Below are 12,762 nucleotides of genomic sequence, written 5' to 3'. Positions count from 1 at the left end.
CGCTGCTGCATATTTGCGGCATCGCTACCTGCTGCAGCAAAATGAAAAATGTAGCCGCGTGAAAGCCAACTGTCCCGCGGAAGTTTCCCCACCGCTACCCGATGTCAATTCCATCTGGATCTCGCCACCACGCCGAGTCTGTCATCCACTCCCGGCCCAACCCCCACCCTGTCGCCCATTCTTGTCGTTGGCGTCGAGTTCTTCCATCATCGGCCGATTTGCATCGATTCTTGCAGCTTCTCTCCTTTCCGTCACCCAATATGGCTTCGGCAGCACCCGGGCTCACCGTTGAGGTCGAGTAGTTGTCGCCCCTCTCCTCAAGTGGTTGTCATGGCCACCATCGAGCCACTGCTCTTCCAAGCTCTCAGTTGTCGGTTGGCACGAGGACGATGGCTCTGTCCAAGATCCACGGCTTCTCGGTAGTAGAGGAGCACCACGATTGCATTCCTAGCCGACTGGCAACTATCTCTGCGCTAGCGTGCTACGGCGGTCAGATTTCATGTTCGCGCCCATTAGGTGTTTGAGAAAATCCACCAAGGTAAAGAAATGAATTTTTTATTGTAATTATGGGGTAAAATGGAAGAAGAGCAAAAAAATTGGACACCATTTTACATCGTTTGTTAAAGCAGTAGCCACCTGTTGACACCAGATTTTGGCATGGTACGAAATGCAATTAAGCTGGCACCAAATGGAGAAGTGATCTACATGAAAAGGTCCCGTATTGTCGACATGAACATCTTTGAAGTTTTGGCCATCACCATCCAATCTCATCTCAAAGACTGAAATTATGTTCGAAATACTAAGATTTTGTATCCAAAGCACTGTTTAGCCATTATGCCTCAAGGGCGGCCTCAAATGAGAAAACTTTCTACACGAATTGTCTTCGGCTCATCAAAATGGTCGATTTTGGTATAAAAATCATCTTAATTCGAGGTCGTATGTAAAAGTTAGAGCCACCTAAGTGCGGCCCTGTCACGAGCCAAAAGTGGCGCGCCCCGTCAGACATAGCGCGAGTGATGGTCTGTTTTGCGTGAGTGATTCGGCCGCGAAGATGGCCTCAAATCAAGAAACGTTCAACATGGAAGTTATTCGTCTCGTTGAAGCGGTTAAATTTCCTTCTTATGTGATTTTGATCTGAGGGCGTTTACTACCCCAAAAATGACCCGCAAGGTGCAGCCAATTTTTAGACCGAACAGTTTTGGAGAGTTCGGATCAAACAATCCGAATTGGACCCAAATTAGGGTTTTGGACGTGAATTCTAACTTCTCCTTGTACGGGAAGTCTAGCCGCCTCTTATATATATGAGGGGTGACGGCCGATTGAACAACAACACACAATTGCAAAACTCATCTACTTTTACCCTAGTTTTACATCTCTCCTTGTTCTTTATCTCTCGTTCTTCATTCGTTCTTCGTGTTGAAGGGCGGCGATCCTCGAGGCTCTAGGGACGGGCAAACCAACCTAGGGCAGCCCATAGCCGACATGCGTCCATACAGGTCCCTTCCGGGCACGCGGGGTTTCGGGTGCTCAAAAGTGCCCGCTGGATTGCTTGTGTACTGCGCTTTCGGGCGGGTCTCCTCAGACGTGAGTTGTGATGCATCACCCTCAGCGTTGGAGGTACACGGTGACGTGCTCGTGTGCGAACACCACCGTGTTGCACGAAAATTTTCTCTCTACTATCCTATAATGGTTTTTACATCACCATTTTTCATCATCTACTGAAGATTCTCTAAGGGGGTGATTCCCCTATATCTGGCCAGTGTAGTTTCAAGTAGTTTGTCATTTTCTCTGAGCTTGAAAAACATAAGTTGTGAAATCATCGACGGTGTTGGGCAAGACTGTTGCTTGTGGTGGCTAATGAGTTTCTCCGCTCAAGGCAGGATGGGATCATGGGAGCCATTGGTTCTCACGCCGAAGAGTGGTTGATATTGAGATGTTGTACAGTAACTTAGACAATAATAAGCTTACCAGGTTGGGTTTTTCCAGGAACATGTGTTCCGATGGCGGTTTAGTAGTTGACATAATGTAGTGCTTAAGTTATGTACGGTTGCCATTGAGAATTTTGTAGTGTATGTTTTGCTATATCTAGTTAATCATCATTGATTGTAGGGCAAAGTTAGTTGCTCCTTGTAACTGGGAAGAAATGGGCAATTATTTTGATAAAAATGAATTTGGACCACTCGCCATAAATCCAGAAATGTCATTGGATTCGATTCACCTCAAGTCCCACCACATACAAGAATACACAGATGTCTTTTGACACCTCCTGGTAACAAATTCACGGAAAATATAAAATCCTCCATTTTTTAACAAACAAGCAACAAACTAACTACCACCTAAACAAAGTGAAAATGCACACTACTGCTCCTATCTCATTTCCCTCTTTGGCATGCGGATTTGTATCAAGCCCTCTCTTGCCCCAAATCAAAATGATTCGCCTAACCTTATCTTCCATTCCTTGCACACATGCTGCTAAAAAACCATAGTCACCAGTGGCAGAAATGTTCTTCAGTGATAGGTGTTGGGTCCATCAATAGCATGTCACTAGTGGTAATTGTAGGGTAATTTATGTGTCTAGAGAGGGGTTGAATGGACAATTCTAAAATTATAGTCATGCTTTAGATGGCCAGCTTTAGACTTCAAGCTACGGTTGCCTAAACACCCTAAAGCATGCAAGATCTAAGAAAAGTATGTGGAAGCAAAACTTGCAATAAATAAAGGAGCAAGGAAAGGGGTCAAAAACAAAAAGGTGTTGTCGGTGTCAAAACCGGACGATCTCGGGTAGTGGGTCCCAAATTGTGCGTTTGAAGATCGAAGGTAACAGGAGACAAGGGACACGATGTTTACCCAGGTTCGGGCCCTCTTAATGGAGGTAGTTGTAGGGGATCGTTGCAGAAATTAAAAAAATTCTATGCATCACCAAGATCAATCTATGGAGAGACTAGCAACGAGAGAGAGGGGAGTGTATCTTCATACCCTTGAAGACCGCAAAACGAAAGTGTTACAAGAACATGGATGAAGGAGTCGTACTCGCAGCGATTCAGATCGCGGTTGATTCCGATCTAAGCGCCGAACAACGGCGCCTCCGTGTTCAACACACGTACAGCCTAGGGACGTCTCCTCCTTCTTGATCCAGCAAGGGGAAAGGAGAAGTTGGGGAAGAACTCCGGCAGCACGACGACGTGGTGGTGGAGCTCGCAGTTCTCCGGTAGGGCTTCGCCAAGCTCAACGGAGGAGGAGGGGGTGTTGGAGAGGGGGAGGGTTGCGGCTTGGATGAGGTCCTGCTGCCCTCCCTCCTCCCCTCTATTTATAGCGCGAAGGGGGGAAGGGGGCCGGCCCCTCTAGATGAGATCTAGAGGGGGGCGGCGGCCAAGGGGAGGGGGCTTGCCCCCCAAGCCAAGGGGGCTCCCCCTTTAGGGTCCCCCCAACCCTAGGCACATGGGCCCTAGGGGGGATGGCGCCCAACCCACTTAGGGGTTGGTTCCCTTACACATACAGCCCATAGGGCCCTCCGGGGCAGGTGGACCCCCGAAACCCCTTCGGTGGTCCCAGTAAAATACCGGCAAACCCCTGAATACTTTCGGTGACCGTATGATGACTTCCCATATATAAATATTCACCTCCGGACCATTCCGGAACTCCTCGTGACTTCCGGGATCTCATACGGAACTCCGAACAAAATTCGGTAACTGCATACTAATTCCCATAACAACTCTAGCGTCACCGAACCTTAAGTGTGTAGACCCTATGGGTTCGAGAACCATGTAGACATGACCGAGACATCTCTCTGGCCAATAACCAACGGCGGGATCTGGATACCCATGTTGGCTCCCACATGTTCCACGATGATCTCATCGGATGAACCATGATGTCGAGGATTCAATCAACCCCGTATACAATTCCCTTTGTCAATCGGTATGTTACTTGCCCAAGATTCGATTGTCGGTATCCCAATACCTCGTTCAATCTCGTTACCGGCAAGTCACTTTACTCGTTCCGTAATGCATGATCCCGTGACTAACTGCTTATACACATTGAGTTCATTATGATGATGCATTACCGAGTGGGCCCAGAGATACCTCTCCATCATACAGAGCGACAAATCTCAGTCTCGATTCGTGCCAACCCAACAAGCACTTTCGGAGATACCCGTAGTGCACCTTTATAGCCACCCAGTCACGTTGTGATGTTTGGCACACCCAAAGCATTCCTACAGTATTCGGGAGTTGCACAGTCTCATGGTCTAAGGAAAAGATACTTGACATTAGAAAAGCTTTAGCATATGAACTACACGATCTTGTGCTATGCTTAGGATTGGGTCTTGTCCATCACATCATTCTCCTAATGATGTGATCCCGTTAACAATGACATCCAATGTCCATGGTCAGGAAACCGTAACCATCTATTGATCAACGAGCTAGTCAACTAGAGGCTCACTAGGGACATGTTGTGGTCTATGTATTCACACATGTATTACGATTTCCGGATAACACAATTATAGCATGAACAATAGACAATTATCATGAACAAGGAAATATAATAATAACCATTTTATTATTGCCTCTAGGGCATATTTCCAACAGTCTCCCACTTGCACTAGAGTCAATAATCTAGTTACATTGTGATGAATCAAACACCCATAGAGTTCTGGTGTTGATCATGTTTTGCTCGTGGAAGAGGTTTAGTCAACGGATCTGCGACATTCATGTCCGTATGCACTATACAAATATCTATGTCTCCATTTTGAACATTTTCACGAATGGAGTTGAAGTGACGCTTGATATGCCTAGCCTTCTTGTGAAACCTGTGCTCTTTGGCAAGGGCAATAGCTCTAGTGTTTTCACAGAAGAGAGTCATCGGGCCTGACGCATTGGGAATAACTCCTAGGTCAGTAATGAACTCCTTCATCCAGTTTGCTTCATGTGCTGCCTCTGAGGCTGCCATGTACTCCGCTTCACATGTAGATCCCGCCACGACGCTTTGCTTGCAACTGCACCAGCTGACTGCCCCACCATTCAGAATATACACATATCCGGTTTGTGACTTGGAGTCATCCAGATCTGTGTCAAAGCTAGCATCGACGTAACCCTTTACGACGAGCTCTTCGTCACCTCCATAAACGAGAAACATATCCTTAGTCCTTTTCAGGTACTTCGGGATATTCTTGACCGATGTCCAGTGTTCCATGCCGGGATTACTTTGGTACCTTCCTACCAAACTTACGGCAAGGTTCACATCAGGTCTAGTACACAGCATGGCATACATAATAGAACCTATGGCCGAGGCATAGGGGATGACACTCATCTTTTCTCTATCTTCTGCCGAGGTCGGGCATTGAGCTGTGCTCAATCTCACACCTTGCAATACAGGCAAGAACCCCTTCTTGGACTGATCCATATTGAACTTCTTCAATATTTTGTCAAGGTATGTGCTTTGCGAAAGACCAATGAGGCGTCTTGATCTATCTCTATAGATCTTGATGCCTAATATGTAAGCAGCTTCTCCAAGGTCCTTCATTAAAAAACACTTATTCAAGTAGGCCTTTATGCTTTTCAAGAATTCTATATCATTTCCCATCAATAGTATGTCATCCACATATAATATGAGAAATGCTATAGAGCTCCCACTCACTTTCTTGTAAACACAGGCTTCTCCATAAGTCTGTGTAAACCCAAACGCTTTGATCATCTCATCAAAGCAAATGTTCCAACTCCGAGATACTTGCACCAACCCATAGATTGAGCGCTGGAGCTTGCATACCTTGTCAGCATTCTTAGGATTGATAAAACCTTCCGGCTGCATCATATACAATTATTCCTTAAGGAAACCATTAAGGAATGTCGTTTTGACGTCCATCTGCCATATCTCATAATAATAGAATGCGGCAATTGCTAACATGATTCGGACGGACTTCAGCTTCGCTACGGGTGAGAAGGTCTCATCGTAGTCAACCCCTTGAACTTGTCGGTAACCCTTAGCAACAAGCCGAGCCTTATAGATGGTCACATTACCATCCGCGTCTGTCTTCTTCTTAAAGATCCATTTATTCTCTATGGCTTGCCGATCATCGGGCAAGTCTGTCAAAGTCCATACTTCGTTTTCATACATGGATCCTATCTCAGATTTCATGGCTTCAAGCCATTTGTTGGAATCCGGGCCCGCCATCGCTTCTTCATAGTTCGAAGGTTCACCATTGTCTAACAACATGATTTCCAGGACAGGGTTGCCGTACCACTCTGGTGCGAAACGTGTCCTTTGGACCTACGAAGTTCAGTAGAAACTTGATCTAAAGTTTCATGATCATCATCATTAATTTCCTCTCTAGTCGGTGCGGGCACCACAGAAACATCTTCCTGAGCTGCGCTACTCTCTGGTTCAAGAGGCAATACCTCATCAAGTTCTACTTTCCTCCCACTTACTTCTTTCGAGAGAAACTCTTTCTCCAGAAAGGATCCATTCTTGGCAACAAAGATCTTGCCTTCGGATCTGAGGTAGAAAGTATACCCAATAGTTTCCTTAGGGTGTCATATGAATACGCATTTTTCCAACTTGGGTTCGAGCTTTTCAGGTTGAAGTTTCTTGACATAAGCATCGCATCCCCAAACTTTCAGAAACGACAGCTTAGATTTCTTCCCAAACCATAATTCATACGGTGTCGTCTCAACGGATTTCGACAAAGCCCTATTTAAAGTGAATGCGGCAGTCTCTAAAGCATAACCCCAAAATGATAGCGGTAGATCGGTAAGAGACATCATAGATCGCACCATATCTAATAGAGTGCGATTATGTCGTTCAGACACACCATTACGCTGAGGTGTTCCAGGCGGCGTGAGTTGTGAAACAATTCCACATTTCCTTAAGTGCGTGCCAAATTCGCGACTCAAATATTCTCCCCCGTGATCTGATCGTAAGAACTTTATTCTCCTGTCACGTTGATTCTCTACCTCACTCTGAAATTCCTTGAACTTTTCAAAGGTCTCAGACTTGTGTTTCATTAAGTAGACATACCCATATCTACTTAAGTCATCAGTGAGGGTGAGAACATAACAATAACCACCGCAAGCCTCAACGCTCATTGGACCGCACACATCAGTATGTATGATTTCCAATAAGTTGGTTGCTCGCTCCATTGTTCCGGAGAACAAAGTCTTTGTCATTTTGCCCATGAGGCATGGTTCGCATGTGTCAAATGATTCATAATCAAGAGACTCCAAAATTCCATCTGCATGGAGTTTCTTCATGCGTTTGACACCAATGTGACCAAGGCCGCAGTGCCACAAATATGTGGGACTATCATTATCAACCTTACATCTTTTGGCATTCACACTATGAATATGTGTAACATCAGTTTGAGATTCAATAAGAATAAACCATTGACCAGCAAGGCATGACCAGAAAACATATCTCTCATATAAATAGAACAACCATTATTCTCATATTTAAATGAGTAGCCATCTCGCATTAAACGAGATCCAGATACAATGTTCATGCTCAAAGCTGACACTAAATAACAATTATTGAGGTTTAAAAGTAATCCCGTAGGTAAATGTAGAGGTAGCGTGCCGACGGCGATCACATCGACCTTGGAACCATTCCCGACACGCATCGTCACCTCGTCCTTTGCCAATCTCCGCTTATTCCGCAGCTCCTGTTTTGAGTTACAAATATGAGCAACTGCACCGATATCAAATACCCATGAGCTACTACGAGTGCTGGTAAGGTACACATCAATGACATGTATATCATATATACCTTTGGTATTGCCGGCCTTCTTATCCGCTAAGTACTTGGGGTAGTTTAGCTAATAGTTTCTTAAGATCACTCCTATCATTGCAAGCAAGAAAATCTCTAGTAGTTTCTTCATCCATAACATAGCCCTCAGGCACAATAGGTAATTCATATCTAGGGGGAGAGTCTCCATCATCACTTTCATCAATATTATCAGTTTCAATAATTTCATTCTCTCTAGCCCTAGCAAGTTGTTCATCAAGAAATTCACCAAGTGGCACAGTAGTATCAAGCATAGAAGTAGTTTCATCATAAGTATCATGCATAGCAAAAGTGGTATCATCAATAACATGCGACATGTCAGAATTAATAGTAGAAGCAGGTTTAGGTGTCACAAGCTTACTCAAAACAGAAGGTGAATCAAGTGCAGAGCTAGATGATAGTTCCTTACCTCCCCCCGTAGTTGAGGGATAAATCTTGGTTCTTGGATCTTTCAAGTTCTTCATAATGATAAGAAGATATAAATCCCAAGTGACTCAAAGAATAGAGCTATGCTCCCCGGCAACGGTGCCATAAAATAGTCTTGATAACCCACAAGTATAGGGGATCGCAACAGTTTTCGAGGGTAGAGTATTCAACGCAAATTTATTGATTCGACACAAGGGGAGCCAAAGAATATTCTCAAGTATTAGCAGATGAGTTGTCAATTCAACCACACTTGGAAACTTAATATCTGTAGCAAGGTATTTAGTAGCAAAGTAATATGATAGTAGTGGTAACGGTGGCAAAAGTAACGGTAGCAAAAGTAATATTTTTGGGGTTTTATAGTGATTGTAACAATAGCAACGGAAAAGTAAATAAGCGAAGAACAATATATGGAAAGCTCATAGGCAATGGATCGGTGATGGAGAATTATGCTGATGCTATCGATCATGTAACAGTCATAACCTAGGGTGACACAGAACTAGCTCCAATTCATCAATGTAATGTAGGCATATATTCCGAATATAGTCATACATGCTTATGGAAAAGAACTTGCATGACTTCTTTTGTCCTACCCTCCCGTGGCAGCGGGGTCCTACTGGAAACTAAGGGATATTAAGGCCTCCTTTTAATAGAGTACTGGACCAAAGCATTAACACGTAGTGAATACATGAACTCCTCAAACTACGATCATCACCGGGAGTGGTCCCGATTATTGTCACTTCGGGGTTTCCGGATCATAACACATAGTAGGTGACTATAGACTTGCAAGATAGGATCGAGAACTCTCATATATTGATGAAAACATAATAGGTTCAGATCTGGAATCATGGCACTTAGGCCCTAGTGACAAGCATTAAGCATAGCAAAGTCATAGCAACATCAATCTCAGAACATAGTGGATACTAGGGATCAAACCTTAATAAAACTAACTCGATTACATGATAAATCTCATCCAACCCATCACCGTCCAGCAAGCCTATGATGGAATTACTCACACACGGCGGTGAGCATCATGAAATTGGTGATGGAGGAACGTTGATGATGATGATGGCGACGGATTCCCCTCTCCAGAGCCCCGAACGGACTCCAGATCAGCCCTCCCGAGAGAGTTTAGGGCTTGGCGGCGGCTCCGTATCGTAAAACGCGATGAATCCTTCTCTCTTATTTTTTTCTCCCCGAAAGTGAATATATGGAGTCAAGGTTGAGGTCGGTGGAGCGTCAGGGGGCCCACGAGGTAGGGGCGCTCCGAGGGGGTAGGGCGCGCCCCCACCCTCGTGGACAGGTGGAGGCCCCCCTGACATGGTTCTTCCTTCTAATATTTTTTATATATTCCAAAATAATTCTCCATTGATTTTGAGGTCATTTCGAGAACTTTTATTTCTGCACAAAAATAACACCATGGCAATTCTGCTGAAAACCTTTGCTTGTCCTTGATACGTCTCCAACGTATTTATAATTTTTGATTGCTCCATGCTATATTATCTACTGTTTTGTACATTATTGGGATTTACTATCCACTTTTATATTATTTTTGGGACTAACCTATTAACCGGAGGCCCAGCCCAGAATTGCTGTTTTCTGTCTATTTCAGAGTTTCGCAGAAAAGGAATACCAAACGGAGTCCAAACAGAATGAAACCTTCGGGAACGTGATTTTCGGACTGAACATGATCCAGGAGACTTGGACCCTATGTCAAGAAATAAAGGAGGAGGCCACGAGGTAGGGAGCGCGCCCTCCACCCTCGTGGGCCCCCTGTTGCTCCACCGACGTACTCCTTCCTCCTATATATACCTACGTACCCCCAAACGATCAGATACGGATCCAAAAACCTAATTCCACCGCCGCAACCTTCTGTATCCACGAGATCCCATCTTGGGGCATGTTCCGGAGCTCCGCCGGAGGGGCATCCATCACGGGGGGCTTCTACATCAACACCATAGCCTCTCCGATGAAGTGTGGGTAGTTTACCTCAGACCTTCGGGTCCATAGTTATTAGCTAGATGGCTTCTTATCTCTTTTTGGATCTCAATACAATGTTCTCCCCCTCTCTTGTGGAGATCTATTCGATGTAATCTTATTTTTGTGGTGTGTTTGTTGAGACCGATGAATTGTGAGTTTATGATCAAGATTATCTATGAACAATATTTGAATCTTCTCTGAATTCTTTTATGTATGATTGGTTATCTTTGCAAGTCTCTTCGAATTATCAGTTTGGTTTGGCCTACTAGATTGATCTTTCTTGCATTGGGAGAAGTGCTTAGCTTTGGGTTCAATCTTGCGGTGTCCTTTCCCAGTGACAGTAGGGGCAGCAAGGCACGTATTGTATTGTTGCCATCGAGGATAACAAGATGGTTTTTTATCATATTGCATGAATTTATCCCTCTACATCATGTCATCTTGCTTAAGGCATTACTCTGTTTTCATGAACTTAATACTCTAGATGCATGCTGGATAGCGGTCGATGAGTGGAGTAATAGTAGTAGATGCAGGCAAGAGTCGGTCTACTTGTCTCGGACGTGATGCCTATATACATGATCATACCTAGATATTCTCATAACTATGCTCAATTTTGTCAATTGCTCAACAGTAATTCGTTCACCCACCGTAAAATACTTCTGCTCTTGAGAGAAGCCACTAGTGAAACCTATGGCTCCCGGGTCTATCTTCATCATATTAATCTTCCAATACTTAGTTATTTCCTTTGCTTTTTACTTTGCTTTTATTTTGCTTTGCATCTTTATCACAAAAATACCAAAAATATTATCCTATCATATCTATCAGATCTCACTCTCGTAAGTGACTGTGAAGGGATTGACAACCCCTTATCACGTTGGTTGCGAGGTGTTATTTGTTTTGTGCAGGTACGAGGGACTCGTGCATAGCCTCCTACTGGATTGATACCTTGGTTCTCAAAAACTGAGGGAAATACTTATGCTACTTTGCTGCATCATCCTTTCCTCTTCAAGGAAATCCAACGCAGTGCTCAAGAGGTAGCAAGAAGATTTCTGGCGCCGTTGCCGGGGAGGTTCACACAAGTCAAGATTTGACTCCCGACAACGAACCATTTCTGGCGCCGTTGCCGGGGAGTCTACGCAAAAGTCAACATGCCAAGTACCCATCAAAACCCTTATCTCCCGCATTACATTATTTGTCATTTGCCTCTCGTTTTCCTCTCCCCCACTTCACCCTTGTCGTTTTATTCGCCCTCTCTCTCTATCCTCCCTCTCTTTCTCTATTTGCCTCTTTTTGCCAACTTGCTTTTTGTTTGCTTGTGTGTTGGGTTGCTTGCTTGTCATGATGGCTCAAGATAACACTAAATTGTGTGACTTTACCAATACCAACAACAATGATTTTATTAGCACTCCGATTGCTCCTCTTACCGATGCTGAATCTTGTGAAATTAATGCCGCTTTGCTGAATATTGTCATGAAAGATCCGTTTTTCGGCCTTCCTAGTGAAGATGCCGCTACCCATCTAAATAACATCGTTGATTTGTGTGATATGCAAAAGAAGAAAGATGTGGACAACGATATTGTTAAGTTGAAGCTATTTCCTTTTTCGCTTAGAGATCATGCTAAAGCTTGGTTTTCGTCTTTGCCTAAAAATAGTATTGATTCTTGGAACAAGTGCAAAGATGCTTTTATCTCTAAGTATTTTCCTCCCGCTAAGATCATATCCCTTAGAAACGATATTATGAATTTTAAGCAACTTGATCATGAACATGTTGCACAAGCTTGGGAGAGGATGAAATTAATGATACGTAATTGCCCTACTCATGGTTTGAATTTGTGGATGATTATACAAAAATTTTATGCTGGATTGAATTTTGCTTCTAGAAATCTTTTAGATTCGGTCGCAGGAGGCACTTTTATGGAAATCACTTTAGGAGAAGCTACTAAACTCCTAGATAATATTACGGTTAATTATTCTCAATGGCATACTGAAAGATCTACTAATAAAAAGGTGCATGCGATAGAAGAAATTAATGTTTTGAGTGGAAAGATGGATGAACTTATGAAATTATTTGCTAGTAGGAGTGTTTCTTCTGATCCTAATGATATGCCCTTGTCTACTTTGATTGAGAACAATAATGAATCTATGGATGTGAATTTTGTTCCTAGGAATAATTTTGGTAACAACGCGTATAGAGGAAACTTTAATCCTAGGCCTTATCCTAGTAATCCCTCTAATAATTATGGAAATTCCTACAACAATCTTATGGAAATTTCAATAAGATGCCCTCTGAATTTGAGAATAGTGTTAAGGAATTTATGAATTCGCAAAAGAATTTCAATGCTTTGCTTGAAGAGAAATTGCTTAAAGTTGATGATTTGGCTAGGAACGTTGATAGAATTTCTCTTGATGTTGATTCTTTAAAGCTTAGATCTATTCCTCCTAAGCATGATATCAATGAGTCTCTCAAAGCCATGAGAATTTCCATTGATGAGTGCAAAGAAAGAACCGCTAGGATGCGTGCTAAGAAAGATGCCTTTATAAGAGCGTGTTCTTCTAGTTCCTATGAAAATAAAGATGAAGATCTAAAAGTTA

The sequence above is a fragment of the Triticum aestivum genome, chromosome 1A (genome assembly GCF_018294505.1).
Source record: "Triticum aestivum cultivar Chinese Spring chromosome 1A, IWGSC CS RefSeq v2.1, whole genome shotgun sequence".
Lineage (NCBI taxonomy): Eukaryota > Viridiplantae > Streptophyta > Magnoliopsida > Poales > Poaceae > Triticum > Triticum aestivum.
This window is presented reverse-complemented; position numbering follows the sequence as displayed.